The following is a 22,476-nucleotide window of genomic DNA, read 5'->3' as shown; positions in this document are numbered from 1 at the left end:
TTATGGTCTTTGAAGAGTTCAAACCTGCAAACCCAAATGTACATTTTGAACTTATGTACAGCGAATAGGACATGTTACAAAGCAAACATTTCCAATGTATGTTTTTACAACTCGGTTTTTACCTCACAACATCCATTCCAACGCATGATTTACAGCGCTTGCCCTCACAACGCATTTTTAGAAACTCCATTTACAAAGCATTCCAGTACAACGCATACCATTACAATGCGTACCATTACAACACATAATACTTTTAGGGAAACAATAGTGTAAGTGTTGGATAGTGTAGGGGTAAAAATTACTATTCCTACTCCAATAAGTGCAAACCTAGGATAAGTGTTGGATAGTGTAGGGGTAAAAAATACTATTCCAACTCCAGTGAGTGCAACAGTAAGGTAAGTGTTTGATAGTGTAGGGGTACAAAAATATTCCCATGTACCCCAAAACCCATACCCACCCTAAAACTTAAAAAATCCCCATTACTTACTTTATAATGGTTTGTAATGGCATGTGTTGCAGTGACATGCGCTGTAATGGCATGTGTTTTTGTGACATGCATTGTAATGACTGCATTGTAAAGGCATGCAATGTAAAGGCTGTTGCGTTGTAACAGCTGCGTTGTTAAGGTAGTGAATTGTATTGACTGCGTTGTAATGGATGTTTCCCTGTACAGCATACACATCCAAGGAATGTCTGACATAATATCGACAGACAGAATATCGAACTACAAAAATATCGGAACAAAAATATCGACATCCAAAAATATCGGAATCCTATCTTCATAAAGGTAAGTACAAAAATATCGAAAAAAAAATATCGTAGTACAAAAATATCGGAATTAAAAATATCGTTTTTTTAAATGTATTAATAATAATGTAAAAATAATTTTAAAATACATATAATTTTACAAATATTAAATAAAAATATTAAAACAAAATTAAAACTAATACATATACATTTAAAATAAATAAAACACTTAATAATTTAATGTAATTTATTTTTTTTAATGTTAATTAATTGATTTAATGTAATATTTTTTTGTTTTTACCCTGTACACCTGTACCCCAAAAACCCAAAACTGACCCTGAACCCTAAAAATATCCCTGTACCCCAAAAACCCAAAACTGACCCTGAACCCTAAAAATACCTCTTTACCCATGAACTGAAAACTGACCCTTATCCCTAAAAATACCCCTTTACCCAAAAACTGAAAACTGACCCTGAACCCTAAAAATACCTCTTTACCCAAAAACTGAAAACTGACCCTGAACCCTAAAAATACCCCTTTACCCAAGAACTGAAAACTGACCCTGAACCCTAAACATACCCCTTTACCCAAAAACTGAAAACTGACCCTGAACGCTAAAAATACCCCTTTACCCAAAAACTGAAAACTGACCCTGAACCCTAAAAATACTCCTGTACCCAAAATTAATTAATATTATTTAATTACCAATTAATTATTAATTAACAATAACAATAAAGTAAATATATTAGCACATTAGCTGTAATTAATTTAATTTAATAATTAATATTATTTTCCCCAATTAATTAATTAAGAATAACAAAAAATTAGATATAAAAAAATTACTATAATTAATGTAATTAACTAATTAATATTAATTAATTACCAACTAATTAATACTTAAAAATATGTACAAAATTATATTAATTAATTAACTAATTAATATAAATTAATTACCAATTAATTATTAATTAAAATATGTACAAACATATATTAATTAATTAATTATTATTAAATTACTTCCCACCCTATTCCCCTATAAACCTATAACCCGCTACAGAACATATTTATCAATTAATCAATTAATTAAAATTAATTAAAAATTATTTCTCAATTAATTAATTATTAATTCCTACTAATTAATAATTAATTTAACATAATTAAATTACTTCCCACCCTATTCCCCCATAAACCCACAACCCGCTACAGTAGTAAAAGACAATATTTAATTAAATTACATAAAAAATAAATAATAAAACATAATAAATACAATATAATATACACTAAATGTATTTAAAAATTTATATTAGTAACATCGAAGTTATTTATTTCGATATTATTGACATCGATATTTAAAACTTCGATATTACTGATATCATACTAATATCGATATTAAGACTGTCGATATTACTTACCTTTGATATTTTGTCCCATCGATATTTAAACTTCGATATTATTGTATATCGATATTTAAAACTCGATATTTTGTCTGTGTACCACATCCAAGGGCCTCACGTTCTATGGTGCTATATTGCTGCTTGAATTGCTTAAGGGATCTTGACACGAAAGCCACAGTTTGTTCGTAACCGTTCACCCTCTGGCTAAGCACTGCCCCAAGACCGTGGATGCTTGCATTCACCGTTATAAGTAAAACACAGTCTTCTCGGAATGCATATAATGGTTGAGCAGATATAATCATCTCCTTCACTTTCTCAAACACTTCCTCCAACTCATTAGACCATCTGAATCCTTGACCTTTCCTGAGTAGTGTATCCGTAAAGGTTCTACAGTTTGTGCATAGTTGGACATGAACGTGGCATAGTCCTCTGCCAGCCCAAGAAAAGAATGCAAAGTATCCTTATCGGCAGGGGCTTTAGCATATCTGAACCTTGCCCCTGCTTGCAGGCTAGGTCGCTCCCCACGCCGTACAGAACCGCCTGTGTGATCGTGCCTTCTCCCCTGCTGCCGCTCCCTCCGTGAGTTCGCCCCTGCGGTGCCTGCCATTCGCCACTATCTGACTAGTTTGCCTGTGATTGCTCTGTATTTCATATTATATTTGTTCTATTTATTTCCTGCTGCTGACTGTGGTTTTCCATTTCTGTGCCCCTCACTATCGCTTCAACCCCCCTACCCTTTTTTCTTCTGTACACGAGTCCTGTTTCCCGCTGCTGACACACCCCCTCGCACTCCCATTCGCCGCCCGCTCCGTCCTCCCAGCTGCTCCTCCCTCCCTGCCTTTAATGGTGGCCGGTGTGCGCGCCAGACAGGTGCCAGAGGCAAGCCCATCTGCGCCCGTCCATGCCTGGACTGCGCCCATCGCCAGAACACCTGGACCTCGTGACTGCCACAATGCCAGACTCTGCTACGACGCCAGAACCCTCCACGCACTCAACACCCGCCGAGAACAAAGATGCTTCCAGAGCACCCCTAAACGCACTCACAGACCTTTCACCCGCCGCACCTGCAGCTTCACCTGCAACAGAGCCACCAAACATCCAAACAACGGACACAACAACCTCCGCTGCATACTCCTCAACACCTGCTCCGCACGCAACCATGCCATCGAGCTTTGGGACCTGCTCGACACCTCCGCCCCAGACATTGCCTTCCTGACCGAAACCTGGTGGAACGACTCCTCGGCGCCCGACATCGCCATAGCCATCCCGGACGCCTACAAGATCACCCGTAGGGACCGGGCCAATGGAATTGGAGGAAAAATAGCCATCGTCCACAAGTCCACCCTCAAGGTCTCCTCACACGCAGAAGACACCCTCAACACCTCCGAATACCTGCACCTCCGGATCCACACCAACCTCTACACCACCCTCAGAGGAACCCTCGTCTACAGACCCCCAGACCCTGGGCACAGTTCTGCGACTCCATCGCCGATCTCGCCAGCACCCACGCACTCGACTCCATGGACTACATCCTCCTCAGGGACCTGAACTTCCACCTCGAGAACAACAACGATGCCAACTCCGCCGCACTGATCGCCAACCTCGGCCTCAGACAACTTGTCACCACACCCACCCACGCCTGCGTCCACACGCTTGACCCTGTCTTCTCCACGAGCACCCACATCGCCTTCGACCACACAACCAAACTCCACTGGACCGACCACATCTGCATCCATTTCACCTTCAAGAAACCCACCACCCACCACTGCACACAACAGCTGCTCGCCGCTGCTGGAGCAAAGTCACCGAAGACCAGCTGACCACCAACCTTGCCCAGAACCCACCCACCGACACCACAGACCTAGACGCCGCCACCCGCAACCTTAGAAAGTGGATCGACGACTGCGCCAACACCCTAGCTCAGCTCAAGAAACCCTCCAACAACCACACCAGCAAGAAATGGCTCCACGAGCGTACACTGGACAGCCACACAGCCCACAAGGACGCCACCCGCAGACATTACTACCTCATCAGACTAACCAAAAGATCTTCCTTCAAAGCCCGCCTGGATAACAACGCTCACAACAGCAACAAGCTCTTCAGCATCGTGAATGAACTCTCCAACCCCAGCGCCAACAACATCCCGCCCTCACAAGAAATGTGTGATGCACTGGTCACCTTCTTTCACCACAAGATCGCTGACATCCATGACACCTTCAACACCACGACCGCCACGACCACGCCAGACATCATCCCCCTTTCGAACATCACATGCACCAACCACCTGACCTCCTGGGCCAACGTCAACGACGACGAGACACGCAAGGTCATGAACTCAATCCACTCAGGAGCACCCTCAGACCCCTCCCCACACCACGTATTCAACAAAGCAGATGCAGCCAACTACGGAAGGTCATCAACATCTCCTTCAAGACAGCAACATTCCCGGGAAGCTGGAAGCACCCCAAAATCAGCACCCTCATCAAGAAGCCCAAGGTAGACCCCAAGGACCTCAAGAATTTCTGACCCATCTCCCTGCTCCCATTCCCGGCGAAGGTCATCGAGAAAATCGTCAACATGCAACTGGCCCGCCACCTCGAGGACAACAACATCTTAGACTCCCAGTCCGGATTCAGATGCAACCACAGCACAGAGACAGCCCTCATCGCCGCAACAGACGACATCAGGCGCCAACTAGACAACGTCGAAGCATCAGCCCTCATCCTCCTGGACCTGTCAGCCGCCATCGACACGGTCTGCCATCGCACACTAAAGACACGCCTCCAAGAAGCCGTAATCCATGAGAAGGCCCTGAACTGGACCATGTCCTTCCTCGCTGGCAGGACCCAGAGCGTCTGCCAACCCCCTTTCGTTCCGAAGCCACCAACATCATCTGTGGCGTACCCCCGGGCTCATCCCTCAGACTGACGCTGTTCAACTACTACATGGCCCCCCTCGCACAAGTGGCCCGTTAACACGACCTCAACATCATCTCCTAGGCCGACGACACCCAGCTCATCCTCTCCCTCACCAAGGACCCGCACACTGCCAAAACCAAACTCTACAAGGGTATGAAGGCCGTCACCGATTGGATGAGGAGCAGCCGTCTGAAGCTGAACTCGGACAAGACGGAGGTCCTCATCCTCTGACCCACCCCCTCTGCCTGGGATGACTCCTGGTGGCCAACCACACTGGGAACAGTGCCAACACCCACTGACCACGCTCGCAACCTAGGATTCATCCTCCACGCCTCCCTCTCCATGTCAAAGCAGGTCAATGCCGTCACCTCCTCCTGCTACAACACCCTCTGCTTGCTCTGCAGGATCTACAAGAGGATCCCTACCGAAACGAGAAGAACGGTGACTCAGGCCCTCGTCAACAGCAGGCTGAACTACGGCAATGCTCTCTATGCAGGAATCCCGGCCAAACACCTGCGACGACTACAACGCATCCAAAACACCTCCGCCCGACTGATCCTCAACCTCCCCTGCCTCAGTCACATCAACCCCCACCTGAGAGACCTACACTGGCTCCCAGTCGACAAGAGGATCACCTTCAAGCTCCTCACCCATGCACACAAAGCACTCCACAACACCGCACCAGCCTACCTCAATTGCAGACTAAGCTTCTACACCCCCACCCGCCAGCTGCGATCCGCCAGCCTCGCCCTCGCAACTGTTCCCGCATCCAACGAACGACCTCCGGCGGCAGAGCCTTCTCCTTCCTCGCCGCCAAGACCTGGAACTCCCTCCCTACCCACATACGACAGACCCAAGAACTGCCCTCCTTCAAAAGACTCCTCAAGACCTGGCTCTTAGAGCATTAGCGGCACCCCTCCCCTCAGCGCCTTGAGACCCTCACGGGTATATAGTGCGCTCTACAAGTACACTGATTGGTTGATTGATTGATTGAATTCTCTCACAGAATACTTAGCTTTTATACCATTACACGACACAGTGTCTTCTTTATATACAATATTACAACAAGCAGTAAACAGTTTCCAGTGTACCGTATATGGTGAGGAATGTTGGTTGCTGCCTTTAGAGTCATAAATTAATGATAAATGGTAACTACAGGTGGGTCTTGACCTGCATGGACATAGTGTGGCCAGTAGTGAATGTGTCCAGATGTCCAGCCTGAAGTACACTTGATCACTACGTGTGCTAGGCCCTGATTTTCTATCTGTTCCTAACTCATGTGGCATCTGACTTTATGGTGCTTTTACGAAAACGAGTACCCCTTCCGGCCATGTGTGCTTTATTGGGGCAATCTACCCTGACCATTGTAATGTTGCTGCGCTTATCTGTGCAATTGATCAAGAGTTTCCTGCCCAAATGTTTGCCTGCCGCTATGTACCCTCCCATCTGTGACCCATCAATCAGTAATCCTGAGCCTAGGTCGCAGGACCTGCTAGACTATCTACTTGCACATCGATTTAGATGAGGAGTTCAGAACGGGTGTTTCTATCAATAAGGACGATAGTTCATCGAAAAACGCATTGATATCCATATTAACTTTCCACCCTCTAATTGATTTTTCAACTACACTATTTAGCTCATGCGTTTGTACTATTATTTTATTTGGGTCCTGTTGTTCCCTATGCTGGTGTTTAACTACAACAACGTTTTTAATTACTTCCATGCCATCTAGTTTGATCACTGCATTTTTACAGCAAGTTTCCCCCAATTGTATAACTCTGCAACCTAATAGTAACACAAAGATAACTGGCAACAGTGATTTTCATAGACCGGATATCCATATTGGGATCCAGGAGAACCAATTTAATAAACACTCCTGCCCATGGCACCTCCCTTTGTACGCATGCTTGGTTATAGATTATGCAGTGCTTGGATTGCAAGTATCAATGTTCCATTGTCCAATTCGTTCCCTAAGATGAATGTAAAGCAGGTGGTGCTGATCTTGGCACAGATCTCTCCCTCCATTGCGGTCATTAAGTCTAAAATATAATTGTGCTGCATTACCTTGAGGCAGATGGCTTGCATTTCTTCCATGAACAAATTGAGCCTGAGCTCAGTGCTGTTCATCATTTTGTGCATTTCCCACCAGATGATATGGAGCTAGCGGACATTGGATTTTGTGTGCCGGGTGAAGAAGGGTATCAACCCCCCTGCCTTGAGCTGTGCTTCTGTGAATAGCCTACATTCTACTGGAATTTCTTTGTACTGAGCCCAGCCAAAATAGTCCACTGCTATCCTTTCGCAAGCTTGGTGAAACAAGGTGGTCTTTTTCTTCAACCAGTGCTGGTACAACTTTGTTAACTCTTCTACGGTAATGACCAGGGTCGGGTGTACAACCTTACCAGGGAACCCAAACCTCTCCAACTGGGAACCAGCTGATTATATGCATGCTCACCGCACTGCCAATAAAAATCCATAAGCATGGATATGCCCCATTGCATATTCGGAATATGTAAAATCACTACGCAGTTAGCATTTGTGCACATCAGAAACATCCTTTTTCTCTGAAACATAAGGAATACAGGGTAAGGGTCCATACAATGAGGGGTTGTCCCTTCCCTTCTAGCCTAATGTATCCACCCACCTCAGTGTCCCAGATTTCCTGACATGAGTTAGAATACTTTCATTAAACCGTCCCCCATGGGACCCATTCCGCTTACTATCCCTGAGCTGGACTGCCTACCTAGGACTCCTGTGCAGTTTTATCTTATGGGGTTGGATCTTGGCCCTTATCCTACAAAGACAGAGGTGAATTAGGCATTCTCAGGGATACCTCTTGGGACAGATACAGCCTATCAGCCGGTCAGCGCCTACCATGTGTGGGATCAATGAGCAGATACAACATGACCTGGCTGATTCTTGGGAGCCTACTGAGGTCATGTGTTGATAACAGGTGTTATATAAAAGGGTGCTGTGCATGTGTGATGCTGGTGATCTGTTTAGTGGAGTTGTAGGTGACATACGAAAGGTCTCTTTATAGGTGCTGTAGTTCCCTATTAGTAGATATCTTTTAACCCAGCAGTTCCACTGCGGAAATCGAGTGTGGGGCAACTCATAGTAGGCAGAGTGGGGCTGATGGTGGGTGTTCCGAGGTAACAGTCATGGCATATAAGACATTCACAGATTTATTACTAGCTGTAAACCTGAAATTGCATCAGTATCTGACGCCTCCCCAGGGGAGGTGCAAGGGAGGACCAATACAATAAGGAGCAATTACATAATTTCACCACAAATTAGCCTCTTTCAGTGTATGCGGCATTCAGCAGCACAAACGGAAAGCTGAAACACCCTACATATCTTGCTTCTGGCCAGGATGGTGCACCTACCTGCACAAAAACAACCATCTCAACAATGCATGCACTTTAGCACCCTTGGTGCATCACAGCCATGTGAGAACCAGCACTGTGGAAGGGGACAGGAATGCAAAGTATCTCATAGATATAGGGCAGTCATTCCCTTTTCTGCTTGATGGAGGGCTGCACGGCAGGACGCTTGCACTGCTGACTTGCTCCATAAACTTGTAAATGAGGCCATGATTGTCAAACTTTTTACTCTTGTGAGCAACTGACAAGAACCTCCATCAACATAAATTTGTTTACATTCGAGAGGATGAAACACCTACTCCTGACCAGCTGCATGTCCTTGAAGTGGATCCTGCAAAGGATGTAGGCTGCCAATCCTCGATGAAGACACCCTCCAGGAAATCCTCCACTCCATTCAAACACCATCTTTGATCATGAGAAGGGTCAACAGCATTGCGGGGTCTCCACATGATCTGCCTATCACACATCAAACACCACCTGCCAGCCCACCCCTAGCGCTGGACTCTGAGGACCGGCATACAATTTGCCAACATTGTGTGGTAGGAGTGCAGCATGAGATGGTAAATGAGGTGCGGGCGGGGATGGAGACCATGGCGGGCACCGTTGGTGGAGTCCGTATGAGCCTCAGCCCCACTAAGGCTGGAAGAGGCAACTACTCTTCCCTCCATGGCTTGGACCGGTCCCTTGCAGACATCGCTGGTATCATGATGCAGAGGCATGAGACAATTCCCCACCAAAGTGGCACCAGTGAGGTTGCCAACAAGCTGGGGGCAATCGAGAACATCTTGGAGACCCTGGAGCTGAAGCAGGACTTCTATATTGCAACAATGGGTGCCTACCACCCCGATATTGCTACTGTACTGGCACACCAGCAGGTCCTTCTCAGTGCTATGCTGCCTTACTTGCTCGTGCAGGGAAATGGCTCTGGGACCCAGGGGTCCACATCTTCAGCCCTTGATGTGTGTCTGCCTCCATTGGCTCTGGGACCTTCAATAGCACCCTCATGTGAGGCACCAAAGACATCAGAGGAGGAAGATGAGGACTTCAGTTCTTTGCAAAGAAAAACTGCCCAGTAGCACATCTCTGTGCCACATGGCCAGTTTCTCCAATGCACCATGCTTATGCCAATGCCAGTGTATCTCTCAACAGGCACTGTCCTCCATTTGCTTCCCCACCTGTTGATCCCATCCATGTGTGGACTTTCTTTCATAATGGCACGTGGATCTTCCTCCTCATTGGAACACACCTCTACTCAACCTGTCCCATGACTTGTATTACCCATGGACTGTGTCTGGACAGGCTCACTAACTATGTTGGGTTTGTTGCCCCAGGGACTGCCAGTTGCTCCTTGCTACTTGGTTGATGGGTAGATAGATCTAGTTTCACTTATCAGCATGTTGGATTTCTGGTCATGAGTGGAGTAAATAGTCCATGGTGGATGTGCTGACTCTCAAGGCACTATCTGACATCTAAAGTATAATGTGGGTCTGAGATCCATAGGTAAATATGCACAGTGCATGTAAAACAGTACATGGTGCAGGGTGACCTCTGTAACATCTTGACTAACCCAGGTAACTCAATTACATAGACAATGGACTTATGTACTCACTAAAACAAATGGGGATTTTTGACTATACCACTGGCCATGTCATCTGAAATGATACATGTTACCTATGCCACCTCACTTATACATTTGCTGCATCTATTCTATGATGGAATCATGTATTGTTACAGGGAGCCTGCGGACATGCTCACCCAAGTCCATTGCAGTCCACACTTTGGCTAGAAGACATAGTACAGGTACATGTATGGAAGTCCCTCCAATATGTTGTTTGAGTGGCATAAATGTCTGTCATGCACTCAAACATTTAGCTCATAGGATAATTCCCAGCCATGTGTTTGGTATGATGTGAATATATATGTGAACACCTATATTGGGTACATGACCATTATGCACATGTCAACATCTGATGTGCTGGGGAGTATTGGAAGTTTGGTGTGGGATAAGTGTTACACACCAACCACACCTGTGTCCTCGCAAGGAATGATATGCTTTGGGTTCCCCTCAGTCTGATGATGCTCCTTGCTCATCTCACAGCAAACTATTTCAGCAAATGCACAAAATTGTTACAGATCACAGTAACAATGAGGTGTCACTCACCGGTAACATTGGCATCTCTGAATGTTGCAACCTCTGTATGGCTGAATGGGTTTGGTCCACCTGCATGACAAAACCGTTGTACATAGCTCTGTGAAGGCTGAACATTTACACTGTGTACATATGACGCACAGTACATTGTCTTCACAAATGCCAGGTATTGTCTGTACGTTGGACTTGTAGCACACAGCAAAGTTGTAATGCCCTCATGATGGCCATATGTAAGCCATACTGCAGTGTATTCAGATGATAGGAGGCGCATCACATATGAGTTGCACAGAATGCAGACAAGGTACATGACCAGCCTAAATTGTAACATGGTGTTAGGGGACCTGGCTTTGATGCCAATATGAACAATCCAAAATGATTATTCACGCTCTGCATAGTAAGACAGTGCTGGAGCCTTCTCAAGTTCATACGTAAACTTTGCCAGGCTACACACATCAGACTATAGCCATGCTTGTTTGTCTCCTTCACTTAGTTCCTTACATGTGGCCAGTGCACTGTAAATGAAACATTGTTGAATCACAGCCCATACAGACTCATAAATGTAGGAGGATGGAGTTATGTAACAGAGACATATGTATGACTATTTTGGGGGGGACACAGACACCCTGTCCAACCTGTGGCCTGATGACATGTGAGTGCTCTTCCATGCATCAAATATGTGGAGTGGGCCACACAGTTTATTGTCAGTAATGACCTAGCAGCCCGGGTGACACAACTCCCTGCACAGTGCAGGATGGGTCCTACATCACCTATGGGCCTCCCCCGCACTACATGGTCTGCTTTGCCCATCATGATGCCCTTGCGAACAGGCCCCTGTGTCATGTTCAGTGTCTGTAATTTAGTTAGCATGTATCTTGCCATAGTCACCTATATACATATCTGGCCCTTTCAATTACAAAAGTGTTAAGAGTATTTAGCTACAGGCAAACAGCTACAAGCTCATTGTATATGGGAACTTACTGACCTTCCCTCCAATTTCTAAGCCCAGATGATCAAGGAGATCCTGCCCCCGGTTCACAATGACAGCACACTGGTGCTTGTATTGTCTGAGATTCCGGTCCACATAAAACAGTCTTTGCATTTGGAAACGCTCCTTCTCCTACTGGCGGTGCCTCTCCTGGGTTGGCATCCTGCCTCCACTTGCTATCATATTCGGCAGGTATTTGACAATCAGACACAGCAACACCCCAAACTGCTCGGTCAGGTTCCTGGCCCTGCTTAACATTTACCTATTTATTTATTTATTTATTTATTTATGGGCTTGTAACGCGCCGGCATCACACCCGAAGGTGTATCTCCGCGCGGTGCTGTGAAGAAACAGGTCGGGCAGCGCTCCAACTAGAATAGAGTTGTCTTTAGGCATTTCCTGAAAGCTAGATGACTCGGGCACTCTCTGAGGGAAAGGGGAAGACTGTTCCACAGACGCGGGCCCATAATGGAAAGGGCGCGACCTCCCTGTCTAGTTTTGTTATGTCTAGGAACCTGAAGGAATAGCTGATTGCTGGACCTGAGATTGCGGGAAGGGCGGTGGTATACAAATTTCTCGGCCAGATAGTGTGGACCGAGGTTGTGGAGACTCTTGTGCACCACACAGCAAATCTTGAATTCCACCCGTTTCCGGATGGGAAGCCAGTGGAGGGCCTTGAGGAGGGGCAAGGATGGAGTTCTAGGGGGGGCATTGGTCACCAGGCGGGCCGCAGTGTTCTGAACCACCTGAAGTTTATTAAGCACTCCTTCATTGGCTGCTAAGAATAGGCCATTGCAATAGTCCATGCGGCTCAGAACGAGGGCCTGGACCAAGGTCTTTCTTGTATTGTCTGGTAGAAGGGGGAACACCTTCTGAAGGAGGCTAATGATGTGGAAGCAGGATCCCGCCGTGGTGCTGGCATGATGGGCAAGGGTGAGGTCATGATCTAGACGGACCCCCAGGTTTTTCACCACCTGTTTCGGGGAAGGGGCCTGACCCAGACTGGAGGGCCACCAGTCAGGGGTCCACAGGATTTTTGCCTTTCCGAATAGCATGACCTCAGACTTTCCCACATTACACTGGAGAAAGTTCTTGGCCATCCAGCTGGCGATCGCAGTCATGCCGTTGGAGAAAGCTTGTCTTATCTCCGGGGTAAAGTTTTTAAAAGTGAACAGCAGCTGCGTGTCGTCAGCGTAAGAGATGGGCATAAACCCGAAAGACCTCATAATGTTAGCCAAAGAGGAGACGTATACGTTAAACAACGTAGGGCTGAGACAGGAGCCCTGCGGGACTCCTCTGGTGATGCTGGCCGAGGGGGAGCTGAAGGAGCCCATATTCACCTTCTGGGTACGCTCGGAGAGAAAGCTGGTGAACCACGCCAAGGCAGATCTATCAATACCAATCTCCTTTAATCTGGTAAGGAGGATGGCGTGGGATATGGTGTCGAATGCTGCGGACAAGTCCAGCAGCACCAACACCACTGACATCCCTCTGTCCAGGGACAAGCGTATAGCATCCGTGACGGAAAGAAGAGCCGTCTCGGTGCTATACCTAGGCCTGAACCCCGACTGAGAGTGGTCCAGACTGCCGGTCTGCTCAATGAAGCTGGAAAGGTGGTGATTCACATGCTTCTCCATCAATTTGCTGATGAACGGCAAGAGGGAGATTGGCCTCAGATTAGTCATATCTGACCAGGGGATGGAGGTGTTTTTCCTGATAGGCTTGACCATGGCCTCTTTCCACTCCCGGGGGACCAGTCCCTCGGAGAGGGAGCGATTGATCACCGTCTGAATGGAGGGACTGAGGACACTCCCAATGAGGTGCATGACACGGGCAGGTACAGGGTCCACTGGGCTGCCTGATTTAATAGTCCCAATCAGGGAGTTGACTTGGTCCAAGCTAATCTCGGGGATAGAGGACAGCGCAGCGGAAATAGCGCCGACTATTCCGGGCTGGAGGCTGGAAGAGGGGACCATTTCCTCAATAGGTGGGATTGCTTGGGAAATGTTTCGATAAATAGAATCAATTTTATCGGCAAAAAACCCAGCAGTATCCTCACACAGTTTTTGGGTCAGCATTTCTGGACTGTCACAGGCGACGGGCTTGGTGAATGTGCAGAGAACCTGGTACAGTAGTTTAGAGTCATTGCCAGCCTCAGACAGTTGGGAGACAATGTGGGATTTACGGGCAGCTCTGATGTTTTTATGATAGAGTCTCATGGCTGAGCCATAGCGGTCTTTATCGGCCGTACTGCGTGAGATTCTCCAGGATTTCTCCAACTTCCTGCAGGCCTTTTTCTCCGCACGCAGTAGGTCCGAGTACCATGGTTCCTGCCTGCGGTCAGAACGCCGGTTACAGCGTCTTAAAGGGGCAATTAGGTTGACCGCCGTGATCAAGGCATCATTGTATTTAGACAGGGCCGAACTGGTGGAGTCAGAGGGGAGAAAGTCGGGAGGTACGAAAGTAGTTTTAAAAGTGTCAGCAGACACCTTATACCACTGCCTGCGCCATAACGGGAGGGGAGCAGGTTGGGGGCGTTCTTTGATAAGGGTAGGGAGGGAGAAGTTGATTACAAAGTGGTCGGTCCATTCCACCTGCGTTGGAGGATAACAGGTTAGGGAGTGCGAGTTGGACAGGATTAAGTCGAGGGTGTGACCGGCCCGATGGGTCGGACCTCGGTTGCACTGTTTAAAACCTAGTACAGATAGATCAGCCAGCAGGTTGCGCGCTTCTGCATTGTCAAACAGTTCACTGTGGACATTGAAATCTCCAAGGAGTACAAAATTAGTCCCTATGCTGATATGAGGAGCTAGTGTCTCCAGAAGGAGGGTCGAAACTTCGGCACAGGGGCCAGGGGGACGGTACACCAGTGCTCCCTTCCAGCAAGCTTGTGAAGAGGAACCAATCTTGAAAACCAGGATTTCAATGTCCCTAGTACAGCATTGGTCGAGAAAGGTAACAGTGAGAGTGTCTTTATAAATTACAGCGACCCCGCCGCCGGTTTTGACAGGGCGGTCGAGCCTAAGAATCTTGTACCCCAAAGGGATCCCCAAGGTGATAGCAGGGACCAGATGGGGTTTGAGCCAGGTCTCCGTATAGAAGCAGTAATCAGGGCGGGTCGAGTGGATTAGGTCCCAAACCTCCGAGTGATGCTTCGGGAGGGATCTTATATTACAAAGTATGCTGTTGCCCCTAGGGGGCCTGGGGCTAGAGTCCTCAGGGGTCAGTGTGCCTGAAAGGGGAGGGCATGGGTATGACTGGTAGCCGCAATGCTTACATGAAAACGGGCCCCCGGGACATGGGCCGGGGTCCTGTGCGCAACCTTTCGGCGGCGGGTGCCACAAATTACGTAGGTCATTGGAGGTGTACCTGAGTCTGTCAGATCCGCTAGCGGGGGGTGCCGCGGGAACAGGGGGCATGGCCCCTGGCCCCGTTCGGTCACGGACGGGCACAGACGGGCTCCTCTCTGGCTCGTCTCAGGCGCTTCTAAGGCGCCCGCTGCGCGCAACCGCTGCGCGCTTGGGCGACGAGAGGGCTTAAATGCCCTGCCTGATGCAATCAGCTAGAGCGCTAACAGCGCGATAGTCTGGGTGGGGTCACTGGCTCTTCCTGTCCCGCCCTCCGCTCAATCGGCACTGGTTGCCGTGTCGGACCGGGGCGGGGCAGGGGAAGAATCGAGCGCAGGCCCTCTGAGAGTCAGGAAGTCAGCACAATAATAACAGTAGGTATCACAAAAGGTTTTTAAAAAGTAGTAGTCACAAATTAAAAGTTAAACTGTGCAGGAGCACACAAACAGGTACCGGCTAGTGGGGAGCGCCGAGCGCTGTAGCAATCACAGCAGATAATAAAGCGGGTCGGGGAGACTCTGCCACCGTCCTCCCTTCCGCAAGCTCCCGCTGCTCCTCGCCGCCTTAAATGCCCTGCCTGATGCAATCAGCTAGAGCGCTAACAGCGCGATAGTCTGGGTGGGGTCACTGACTCTTCCTGTCCCGCCCTCCGCTCAATCGGCACTGGTTGCCGTGTCGGACCGGGGCGGGGCAGGGGAAGAATCGAGCGCAGGCCCTCTGAGAGTCAGGAAGTCAGCACAATAATAACAGTAGGTGTTAGAACTGGCTATTTCTGGTAGGCTAAGGCTGACGCCAAAGCCAGGCAGAAACCACCAATCTAGTCAAGGCAAGGAAGTCACACGCCAAGATAACCCCTGCTCACCCCCTTGGTAGCTTGGCACGAGCAGTCTAGGCTAAACTCGGAGGCAATGTGTAAAGCATTTGCGTCAGCGCACAATAGCAACAACATACTAGGCACACCACAAAAGAGACTCCACACAAGGTTATTATAAAAATACCTTTTGTATTGTAAAAGCACATCAGATCAGATCACACATATACATGGTGCCAATTGGCACGGGCAATATTCACATGGGATTATTCACAAGACAGGGCTACAAGGGCCACTGTCACAATCAACACTTTAGTAGTAATGAAATACTATCAGAACTTAGAATAAAAGAGTATAAAATCACTGTAGCACAAAGTAACAGTTATGAATCACATCCAGTAACTACTGGGAACAGGTAAGTACACACTACGCAACCCTAAACACCTTAGGAGCATGTCACGCAGGGAACCAGGACCTCACTAGGACCCCCTGTATTAGAAAGGACAACCACCCAAGGATAAAATCCACTTAGGGGTATAAATCAGAACACATTACCCATGATGCATGAATATACATTCAGAGGAGTAGCAAAGAAAGAAAACACATGATGTATAGACCTACACATTCAGCGGTGTTTAAGAACAGAGCACATGATGCAATAAAATACATTCAGGGGTGCAGCGCAAGAAGACACATGATGACTAAACATTCAGCGGTGCAGCGCAGGAAAAGAAGGACACATAATGCATAAAACATTCAGAGGTGTCAAGAGTATACCATAGCGCAAATATCACATGAGGCCTAAAAACCTTCAGAGGTGCAGGAATAACACATGATGCAAAAGATCACATTCAGAGGTGCGATAACCATACCATTGCGCAAACTCACAAAAGCCACCACCTGTGGCAGTCCCTAGGCCAATGGCCTTGTTGGGGCTCAGACGCCCTGAGTCTCAGTGTCAGGGTGCCAGTCTCAAAGTTCAAAAAGCCCAAACGTGGCAGGTGCCCACTAAGTGCTGGGCACCTGGAGAACAATAAAACTGCGCCAGGGCCCTCACTGGCCCTTAGGCGCCAACTGCGCCACTGCTGGAGCCACACAGGCTCTGGGCATAGCACATGCCCCAGACGTTGGAGCCACAGAGGCTCTTAAAACACTGGTGCCCCTGGAGCCTCACCGGACTCTAGCCCTCACACTCGGGGGCAGGAAGGGACGAGCACCGACAATATGCCCCGAAGTCCCCCCCTCTCGGATATGGCCCTCTCGGGAGCCAAACGGGCTCGTAAACATAATGCGGCCCCTCTGAGCCTCTCTAAGCTCATGCGCGTTGGGGCGACCCACTGCCAACTGGGGCCGCCCTTGAAGGCTTTGTAATGCGTTGGGGCGACCCACTGCCAACTGGGGCCGCCCTTGAAGCCCTCGTGGCTTCGTAATGCCAACAGGCGCGCTCTCGCGCCAGGGGGGGGGGGGCGGACACCGGCAACGTGTCCCGACGCCCCTCCTCCCTTCTGTCCCCCTCTGCCCGGCCCTCAGTCCCGACTCACCGGGTCTCCTGTGCGGCGGGGGCGGGGCTCGGCGGCCACGGAGGAGCTCCTGCTCCTCCCAGACTCTCCTCGCTTGGCCCGGTCCCCCGTCTCGGGACCGGGACGCAGAGTGGAGCCAGCCAGGCTCCCGGGGGCAGTCTCTTCTCTCGCGGCAGGACGGGGGCGGTCGAACTTCTCTCTTCCTGCAGGGCTCCCTCGGTACACGGGAGCCCTGCCAACCGGCCGCCTCGTCTCCTCGGGGCCCCCTCAGCCGAGAGGAGCCCCTCGAACGGCCGCCATCTCCAGCGCCTCCTCCTTTCTTCCTCCCGCCTCACAGGCTGAGGGGCGGGACTTCCGGCCGGCCGCGAAGAGATTGGCCGGCCGGCCAGGTACTTCCGGGTCGCCGCGGGCAGCGCGGCGGCCCTCGCTAGGCAGGCAGGCGGGCAGGTAATCAAACTATCGGTGTGGGCAGCCGATCCAAAAGCACCACATAAGCGAGGTGGCCACTCGTAGTTCCAACAAAGATCCAGCGGGGCAAATCCACGCCGGGTGGGCACCGGCTCCCAGCAATAAAGCGCTCCTAGCGCTAAACACGATCCACAGCGCTACGGAGCAGGAAAAGCGCTCCTAAGCGCGACAAAGTCCAGAGAAGGCGCTCTCAAGCGCTTGGGGGAAAGGAAGCGCCCCAGAGCTCTAGACAGCAGGCAGAGCGCTCCCAGGCGCTCAGGGGGAAGCACAGCGCCTCCAGGCGCTAGAAATCAACTCCAGCGCTCTCCCCAGGAAAAGGCAGCCTCTCCTTGCTGCCAAGGTCCCAGAGCTTCCCCAGGGGCAAAGCCAAGTCCCCCCTTCAGCCCAGGCAGGGCAGAAGGGTCCCCCAGGAGTCCAGGAATCCAGGCACCCAGGGGCTGGGCAGCGCCCACCCCGGGTAGATCCAAGTCAGCCACAAGAGCAAGAACAAGAACAACTTGGAAGGAGACTCATCCCCTTCTTATAGCCAGAAATGCCTTTGAAGTACTTCGTGCAAGGGACCCTGAGTGCTGGAATGTTTCTGGTTTTCGTCTTCCTGACAGCTTCAGGGCCAGAGGTGACAGTGGGCCGTCAGGAAGGAGAGCTAGCAGGGTGGGGGACAGGCACGGCCCGGCACCACCAGACGCTCTTTCCTCCCATCCCTGACAGCAGAGGGGCCTTTCATCCACGGCTGACTCAGACCCCCCTCCTCTGGGGCCTTGCAGACCCTGCAGACCCTGTCCTACTCAAACCGGACAGTCCATCCACCAGCAGGTCCAGGCACTCCTGGGCAGACTCACCAGCCAATCACACGCTAGCACCAACTTACACAATTATGCCAACTTCCAAAAGTGGTACTTCTAGACTAGACACAGTCATGCTGCATACATCATTTTGCAGCATTCATTCTCACGAGTTCACACATATCAAACTCGACCCCTGCACTCCCCACACAACAGGAACTACCATGGGCATACATATTCCCCATTCATTCCTATGGGAGGGCAGGTCACTCACTCTTCATACAGAGAGCTCAAGCACTTTACACTGTACCACAGTGAAAAAAGTGCGCAGAGGCCTAGAATCACCAACACCAGGTTCCAGAAACAGGCTAGGAAAAAGCAAAAAGTCTAGGGGTGAACCTGCCCAAAGGGCCGGGTCCAACACAGCCCCCTTCCAGCCAAAACGCAGGGTAGACCAATCACTCCACTGATGGGCTTCACTGCTTTGGGCGACAAAAACCACGGACACGGACCTGCACGGCAGGGACACCCTCCGGTTTTTCGCCACTCTGAACCTACCTGGTTATCTCTAAACAATAACTCTCTGACACAACTAGGATACCCCACTGGTACTCCCTAGTCATCCACAGCCAAGACCATCCAAATCACAGGTCCTAACCAATCCACAGAGCGGGGGGCAATAACCCCTGGCACACAATAGCCTTTCTCCACTCTCTCTCTCAGTGTAGCTACAACTACCACTGATCCAACAACCTAGGGTCCACACCCCCAAGCTGACCAGAGGTCTCGGGCGAGAAAGCCCCACCCTACCTCTACTTCTGGGTTTCCGCACCCTCACAGAGAAGCATTCACCAGAACACAAGTCTCCTACCAGATCAGGACCTCACTCCATCACTGGTCTACCACCTGGAAACTATTTCACTTCTGAGGTACAAAGCACACAGCACAGTTCCTCTTCAAGCAGGTGGGGGGACACAGCACACCGCAAAGCCCCCTTTCCTCTACCTTAGTGGAAACAACAAACTGCAGGTGAGCCCCAGTACACAAAGCAAGGGCAGCCCCCTCAGTCTCTTCAGCTGACCCACTTGGGCAGAGATTCCTCTTGACCTAGAAGTTTCCTAATCTCCCAACCTAAGATCTAAACCCTCAGGTTGCACCGGGGTCAGAAGTAAGGACACAGTCCCTCTGCGCCCCCTTCCAGTTCCATTACTACAGGCCCAGTATGTCTCAGGCTAGACAGAGCACACGCCAGCGGCGTATCAGCGACACACCCTCCTCCAGTACTCCCTATCACAGGGTAATTCTCAGTATGTCCCAGGCTAGACAGAGCACACGCCAGCGGCGTATCAGTGACACACTCTCCTTCAGTACTCCCTATTACAGGGTGATTCTCAGTATGTCCAAGGCTAGACAGAGCACACGCCAGCGGCGTATCAGTGACACACTTTCGTCCAGTACTCCTCCCAGGTCAGGCCACAATCCCAACCCGGCTTTCCCCCCTCCTCGGGGAACAACCTCCAGAGGCCCCACAAATGGTTAAGCACTCTAGACGGTCAAATGCTCAGCGAGCCAGGACTTCTGCACCCTCCACTTAGGAGCGGTACTGCCCAACACTAGGACCGCCGGAGTTCTGGTTACAGACACTCCCCGTCCTCTAGACACAGGAAGATCCTCCTCAACTGACCTGTATGTACAGCCTAGGCCCCTGACCTGGCGCTCCCTTAGGGAACCCTCCGGGCCCTGAGATAAGGTTTCAGGCCAACGTGGGACACACCGTCCCACACTCACTCCGCCTCCACTGAGACAGGACGTGAGCCCCTACACCCTACCCTTTCTACTGGGATCTAGCTGGGCTACACATGAACCTCTTCACCTACACAGGATCATCAGATACACAAGCCACTCCTTTTAAAATCACTTCCTAATGCCTCAGCCAGACATCTAGCACACCGCCAGACATCCACCTTCCTGTCCAGTTCCTTTGCAGGACCTCCTGCACACCACCAGAGGTACACCTCACGTGCAAGCTCCTTTAAAAAAAAACTCACACCAGCTCCTCCAGTTCAAGACACCACCCATCCACACACTCCCCCCCCTCGGACTGGTAAGGCAGTTTCTACCACCCCTGATTCCTCAATCTGACCACACGTGACACAGGTACCAAACTCTGGGAGCGGGGAATGGGAATTAACACACTGGACACATTTAAGCTGCCACCACTGGATCCTACCACACTGGGGAATCCAGACACACACACTACACTCAGGGAACAACCACCCCCCTGAGCTAGCCTTTTCTCCTCACACTCCTTCTCTCTCCTATCTACCCACACCCACACATGGGGATAGGATTTGGGATTGGACACTGAACCCAGCAAGGGATTCCTAATCTATGGGAACCTCCCCCTCTACTGGCGTCCTGCCCTGTCACTTCCTCTCATCTGCCGCTAAACATAAAGCGCAGAAACACATTTGAAAATGACACTCTTGAGGAAAAAAAAAAAATCAAAAACAATAATCCCAAACATGTGACTATCTGAAAAAACAATTGCAGAGTTTTGTAATGTAGCCAGTTGTCGCTATGGCACTGAGCAAACGCAAGTCCCAAATCCGCACCGCTGACCCACCAATGTTAGAACTGGCTATTTCTGGTAGGCTAAGGCTGACGCCAAAGCCAGGCAGAAACCACCAATCTAGTCAGGGCAAGGAAGTCACACGCCAAGATAACCCCTGCTCACCCCCTTGGTAGCTTGGCACGAGCAGTCTAGGCTAAACTCGGAGGCAATGTGTAAAGCATTTGCGTCAGCGCACAATAGCAACAACATACTAGGCACACCACAAAAGAGACTCCACACAAGGTTATTATAAAAATACCTTTTGTATTGTAAAAGCACATCAGATCAGATCACACATATACATGGTGCCAATTGGCACGGGCAATATTCACATGGGATTATTCACAAGACAGGGCCACAAGGGCCACTGTCACAATCAACACTTTAGTAGTAATGAAATACTATCAGAACTTAGACTAAAAGGATATAAAATCACTGTAGCACAAAGTAACAGTTATGAATCACATCCAGTAACTACTGGGAACAGGTAAGTACACACTACGCAACCCTAAACACCTTAGGAGCATGTCACGCAGGGAACCAGGACCTCACTAGGACCCCCTGTATTAGAAAGGACAACCACCCAAGGATAAAATCCACTTAGGGGTATAAATCAGAACACATTACCCATGATGCATGAATATACATTCAGAGGAGTAGCAAAGAAAGAAAACACATGATGTATAGACCTACACATTCAGCGGTGTTTAAGAACAGAGCACATGATGCAATAAAATACATTCAGGGGTGCAGCGCAAGAAGACACATGATGACTAAACATTCAGCGGTGCAGCGCAGGAAAAGAAGGACACATAATGCATAAAACATTCAGAGGTGTCAAGAGTATACCATAGCGCAAATATCACATGAGGCCTAAAAACCTTCAGAGGTGCAGGAATAACACATGATGCAAAAGATCACATTCAGAGGTGCGATAACCATACCATTGCGCAAACTCACAAAAGCCACCACCTGTGGCAGTCCCTAGGCCAATGGCCTTGTTGGGGCTCAGACGCCCTGAGTCTCAGTGTCAGGGTGCCAGTCTCAAAGTTCAAAAAGCCCAAACGTGGCAGGTGCCCACTAAGTGCTGGGCACCTGGAGAACAATAAAACTGCGCCAGGGCCCTCACTGGCCCTTAGGCGCCAACTGCGCCACTGCTGGAGCCACACAGGCTCTGGGCATAGCACATGCCCCAGACGTTGGAGCCACAGAGGCTCTTAAAACACTGGTGCCCCTGGAGCCTCACCGGACTCTAGCCCTCACACTCGGGGGCAGGAAGGGACGAGCACCGACAATATGCCCCGAAGTCCCCCCCTCTCGGATATGGCCCTCTCGGGAGCCAAACGGGCTCGTAAAC

The sequence above is a fragment of the Lissotriton vulgaris genome, chromosome 2_1, assembly GCF_964263255.1.
Source record: "Lissotriton vulgaris chromosome 2_1, aLisVul1.2, whole genome shotgun sequence".
NCBI lineage: Eukaryota > Metazoa > Chordata > Amphibia > Caudata > Salamandridae > Lissotriton > Lissotriton vulgaris.
Note: the sequence above shows the minus strand (reverse complement) of the source record.